Genomic DNA, 6,646 nt, shown 5'->3' on the forward strand with positions numbered 1-6,646 from the left:
GTCGACCTGGCCGATGGGACCCAGCGGGAGTCGTTCCGGGGAGACCCGGCCTCCCCCGCGGGACAATGAGACCTCCCGGGCCCCGCGCCGCTCCACTTTCTCGGGAGCCTGGGGCCGAGGGAGGGGCGTCCGCGGCTCGGGCTGGGAAAGCCCTGGTGCTTTTAGGGGGACGGGGCTGGGTCCGGTCTGGGATGATGCCGAGGCCGGATGTGGGTGCGCAGCCGCCCGGCGGGAGTTGTGCAGGGCTCCAGCTCAGCCCCGGCCCTCCGAGCAGTCAAGGGCTTGCTCGCAGCACAGTTTGGGCAACTTGAAGCCCCTCCAAGCTGCACGGTTCGGGCAGCTGTGAGGAACATGTCTGTTTCTTTTCAAAAATCTTGGCAACTAAATCTTATGTGAAGTGACATTTCCTTTGTAACCGGTTTGCTAGTTACACGAGAGACAAGACAAAGGCATTTGAATTTCTGACGCGAGACGGGTAATAATTTTATCCGATGCAGCTCTAATGGAAAATAGTGCCCTATTAATTTAAAAACAAGCTTATTTTCGGGAGCTCACTGGTTGCCTAAATAAGCTCTATGCTATGGCCGATTAGTGGTTCGAGGAAAAGTTATGTGAGCACTCTTCCAAGTGCCTAAGCACATCAAGTGCCAGATTATTTTCATAGGTTTCTGTATCAAAACGTGGAATACTTGACGAAAGTATTAATGACACAATGCGTTTAGTTAGCAAGCATCTGAGATATCCACTACCAAAAATCACAGACATGTACCTGCTATGGTATTCAGGAATTTCAGCAACAATTTACCTCATAATCCAAAAGTCATAGGTAATGTTATAAGTGAAAAATGAAGAGCCAAAATATTTTAACATAAAATGTGATAAACTAGAGTAATCCTATAGATTAAAGATTTAAAATAATAGATGTGGACAATCCAATGCTTTTTATTTAGCCCTTCCTGGGGAATCAATGTTCCTTAAAGAAAGTGCTTTTACCTAGGCAATGCCATCTACCAGATGATGAAAGAATCCCAAAGTAAAATCTTTAGCTCTGCCCTAACCGGTTTGGCTCAGTGGATAGAGCGTCGGCTTTTGGACCAAAGGGTCCCAAGTTCGATTCTGGTCAAGAGCACATACCTGGGTTGTGGGCTCCATCCCCAGTTGGGGGTTTGCAGGAGGCAGCTGATCCATGAGTCTCTCTCATCATGGATGTTTCTTTTTTAAAAAATTTTTTAATTAATTTCAGAGAGGATGGAAGAGAGATAGAAACATCCATGATGAGAGAGAATCATTGATTGGCTCCCTCCTGCACCCTACCCACTGGGGATAGAGCCCGCAACCTGGACATGTGCCCTTGACCGAAATCGAACCTGGGACCCTTTGGTCCTCAGGTTGACGCTCTACCCACTGAGCCAAACCGGCTAGGGCTCATCCTGGATATTTCTCTCTCCCTCTCCCTTTCTATCTGAAACAAATAAGAATATATTTAAAAAATCTCTAGCTCTAATTTCTGAGTCTAACCACCCCTTAGAGCTTTATTTGGGTACACACCTTGGCCGGTGGCTCAATGGTTAGAGCCTTGGCCTACATTCCCAGCCCAGTCAGGGCATGTGCAGGAGATAACCAATCATTGTGTTTCTCTCTCTCTTTCTCCCTCCCTCCACCCCTCCCTTTCACTCTCTCTCTAAAAAAAAAAAAAAATCAATGGGTCCTGACCAGTTTGGCTCAGTGGATAGAGCATCGGCCTGCAGACTGAAAGGTCTCAGGTTCGATTCCGGTCAAGGGCATGTACCTGGGTTGCGGGCACATCCCAAGTAGGAGATGTGCAGGAGGCGGCTGATCGATGTTTCTCTCTCATCGATGTTTCTAGCTCTCTCCCTCTCTCCCTTCCCCTCTGTAAAAAAATCAATAAAATATATTAAAAAAATAAAAAGAAATGTGATACACTAACATAGTAAACTGTTACAGAATAACAGGGAGGATCTACTTAGGTTGGTCAAGAAAGGTCTTTATTTTTTTAAAAAAATATGTTTTTATTGAATTTTAGAGAGAGAGGAAGGGAGAGTGATAGAGAGATAGAAAAATCAATTGCCTGTCTCCTGCATGCCTCTTACTGGGGATCAAGCCCCAAATCCGGCCATGTGCCCTGACCAGGAATTGAACAGCGACCTCCTGGTTCATAGGTCGACCCTCAACCTCTGAGGCACACCAACAGGGCCCACGAGTTGTTGTTTTTTTATAATATATTTTATTGATTTTTTACAGAGAGGACTGGAGAGGGACAGACAGTTAGAAACATCGATGAGAGAGAAACATCGATCAGCTGCCTCTTGCACACCCCCCACTGGGGATGTGCCCACAACCAAGGCACATGCCCTTGATGGACTCGAACCTGGGACCATTCTGTCCACAGGCTGATGCTCTATCCACTGAACCAAACCGGTTAGGGCCACACAAGTGTTTTTTAAATGATTTTTATGTACTACTTCATAATACCTGGATATAAATTTGAAAATATTGACAAAATTAAAAATTTTGTGGAAAGATTTATCAAAATTAAGTGAAGTAGAAAATAGAGTCCGACCAGGAGGTCATGGTTCAATTCCTGGTCAGGGCACATGCCCGCGTGACGCGCTTAATCCCTGGTGTGGGGTGTGCGGAAGCAGCTGATCAATGATTCTCTTTGATGTTTCTTTCTGTCTCTCCCTCTCCCTTGCTTTCTGAAATCAATAAAAATATATTTTTTTAAAAAAAGAAAATAGAAAGATACTCTGAAAACTATAGACATTGAAAAAAAATTGCCCTAACTGGTTTGGCTCAGTGGATGGAGCGTTGGCCTGCAGACTTAAAGGTCCTGGGTTCGATTCCAGTTAAGGGCATGTACCTTGGTTGTGGGCACATTCCTAGTAGGGGGTGTGCAGGAAGCAGCTGATCGATGTTTCTCTCTCATCGATGTTTCTAACTCTCTATCCCTCTCCCTTCCTCTCTGTAAAAAATCAATAAAATATATTTTTAAAAAATTGAGGAAGGTACAAATAAGTGGAAGCATATACTGTGTTCATGGATAAGAAGAATGAACATCATTAAAATTCCATACTACCCAAAGCAATCTATAGATTCAATGCAATTCCTATTAAAATAATAATGATGTATTTCACAGATCTGGAACAAATATTCCAAAAATTTATATGGAACCAAAAGAGACCCTGAATAGCCTCAGCAATCTTGAGAAAGAAGAACACAGTTGGAGGTACCACACTACCTGATATCAAACTGTACTACAAGTCCATTGTAATCAAAACAGTCTGGTACTTCCAAGTTAAATTTTACAATTGGCTTAAAAATATAGCAGAGTTTATCACCAAACACCTGATCTAATACATGACATCAGTAGTTCAAAGGGAGTAAGCTATATATTCATTTAGATGCTAAAGAGGCATCTGTAATAGTAAACTCAGAACTAAATAAAACTTTCTTACAATAATAAAGAATAGTTTTTTAAAAATGTTTTTATTGATTTCAGAGAGAGGAAGGGAGAGGGAGAGAGAGAGAGAAAAACATCAATGAGAGAGAAACATGGATCAGCTACCCCCCTGCACACCCTGAACTGGGGATGAATCCCGAAACACTGGCATGTGCCCTGACTGGGAATTGAACGAGTGACCTCCAGGTGCATGAAATGACGATCAACTAACTGAGTCATAGGAGGCTAACGAATAGATTTATGAAATCCAGGCAATACCACGCTGCCCACTCAAATACTGGTGCTTTCATGAAAGTCAGTAATACAAAAGGGAACCTGCCCTTATTACCATTATTTTTTTTTTAATATATTTTATTGATTTTTCACAGAGAGGAAGGGAGAGAGACAGAGAGTCAGAAACATCGATGAGAGAGAAACATCGACCAGCCACCTCCTGCACACCCCCCACTGGGGATGTGCCCGCAGCCCAGGTACATGCCCTTGACCGGAATCGAACCTGGGACCTTTCAGTCCGCAGGCCGACGCTCTATCCACTGAGCCAAACCGGTTTCGGCTATTACCATTATTTAACAAAGGATTTCTAACAATTAAAATGAGATTTGAAACAAATAAGAAGTATAACTGTGGAAAAGATAAATATATCATTACGTACAGATGATAAGATAGTGGACATTTATAACTAATAAAAAAGGGCAATAAAGTAGCCAGATAAGAAAGCAATCACCAACGCCATTAGATTTCCTACATACCAGCAATAACTAGTAATAAAATATGGTGGAGAAGACTTCTAATTTACAATAATGATGATTTTACATGTCTGTGTGCCTGTGTGTGTGTTCACACAATATACATACACAAACATATATAAAACACTTAATCACTTTTAAAAGGACTACAAAGATCATATGTCAGGAAAATTACAAAACTTACATTGAATAATATAAAAATAAGATTTGTGCCGAAACCGGTTTGGCTCAGTGGATAGAGCGTCGGCCTGCGGACTGAGGGGTCCCAGGTTCGATTCCGGTCAAGGCATGTACCTGGGTTGCGGGCACATCCCCAGTAGGAGATGTGCAGGAGGCAGCTGATCGATGTTTCTCTCTCATTGATGTTTCTAACTATCTCTCTCCCTTCCTCTCTGTGAAAAATCAATAAAATATATTTAAAAAAAAAAAAAAAAGATTTGTATCAATGGAGAAATATACCAGAACCCTGGATAAAGTTGACTGAATAGTGTAAATATTGTCAATAGTTTTAAAATAGATTTAGGACAATGAACACCTGGAAATTGAGTTAGTAATAAATGTGAAGAACTTCATTTTATTTTTATTTATTGATTTTAGAGAGAGAAAGGGGGATAGAGAGATCAATTGATTCTACTGATTTATTTTTATGAAAACATTTTTAACAAGCCGAAACCGGTTTGGCTCAGTGGATAGAGCGTCGGCCTGCGAGCTGAAAGGTCCCAGGTTCGATTCCGGTCAAGGCATGTACCTGGGTTGCGGGCACATCCCCGGTGGGGGATGTGCAGGAGGTGGCTGATCGATGTCTCTCTCATCGATGTTTCTAGCTCTCTATCTCTCTCCCTATCTCGACGACACTCTAACCAACTGACCTACCTACCAGAGGTTTTTTTTTTTTTATTTAATATTTTTTATTGATTTTTTACAGAGAGTAAGGGAGAGAGATAGTCAGAAACATCGATGAGAGAGACATCGATCAGCCACCTCCTGCACATCCCCCACTGGGGATGTGCCCGCAACCCAGGTACATGCCTTGACCGGAATCGAACCTGGGACCTTTCAGCTCGCAGGCCGACGCTCTATCCACTGAGCCAAATCGGTTTTGGCCCTACCAGAGTTTTTTGTGGGTTTTTTTTCCTACTTTACACACTTTAAAAAAAATTTTTTTTTTATTGATTTCAGAGAGAAAGGGAGAGGAGAGAGAGAGAGATAGAAATATTAATGATGATAGAGAGATCAGCTGCCTCCTGCACGCCTCACCCTGGGGATGAAGCCTGTAACCTCAGCATGTGCCCTGACTGGGAATTGAATTGTGACCTCCTGGCTCATAAATCGACGCTCAACCCCTGAGCCACGCCGAGTGGGCCTTACACCCTCTTTCTAAGCAATCTATTTTATTTCCATGGCTTTAGTCACACTTTCAAACCAATAAGTCTATTTCAGACCTGACTATCCTACTATATGAACATCACTATGTGAAACATATACCTCAAACTCAACATTTTTTCCCCCTTTCCATCCCTTTATTCCAGTACTTTCACCAGCATTCCCAGTAACAGAAAATGGCATTTCTATTTTTCTTATTGCCAAAGCCATGACTTGGACTCATTCTTAACTACTCTCTCCTTTATTTCTCTATAATCACACAATCTATACACACTAATCATCTGGCAGCCCAAATATTTCTTGAAACCATCCACTTTCCCCCATTTTTAAAACTACTCCTTTAGTCTCAGTCAGTATCCTCTCTCAATTTGATTATTGTATTACCCCTCTTTATTTGTCTTCTTGCCTCCAGTGTTGCTCTCAGAGCCAGTTTGGGGAGCAGATGACTTGTGCAGTTGCACAGGACCCTGAATTCAAAAGAGCTCCTTACTTGCCCAGCCGGTGTGGCTCAGTTGGTTGAATATCATTCCATGCACCAAGAGGCCCAAGGTTCCATTCCAGGTCAAGGCACATGCCAGGGTTGCAGGTTCGATCCCCAGTAAAGGGCCTGTAGGAGGCAGCCAATTGAATGGATATTTTTCTCTCTCTCTCTTAAAAAAACCAATAAAAATATTATATATATATTTCAGAGAGGAAGAGAGAGGGAGAGAGAGATAGAAACATCAATGATGAGAGAAAACCGCCAATTGGCTGCTTCTTGCATGCCCCCTATTGGGGATTGAGCCTGCAACCTAGGCACGTGCCCCTGACTGGAACTGAACTGGGGATCCTTCAGTCTGTAGGCTGAAGCCAAACCGGCCAGGGCAAAAAAAGGTATTTTTTAAAAGAGCCCCTCACTTGATGTTATGCTCTGTTGTTGCCATCTTGCAATTCTTAATATTTTTATCTTTGAACTAGTATTTTGTAAGTGAAGTCCAATGGGACAATAGAGCATGTGTATGAGCAGAGGAGATTAATGCAGAGATTAGAGTTATAC

Source organism: Myotis davidii, unplaced genomic scaffold (genome assembly GCF_000327345.1).
Source record: "Myotis davidii unplaced genomic scaffold, ASM32734v1 scaffold185, whole genome shotgun sequence".
Classification (NCBI taxonomy): domain Eukaryota; kingdom Metazoa; phylum Chordata; class Mammalia; order Chiroptera; family Vespertilionidae; genus Myotis; species Myotis davidii.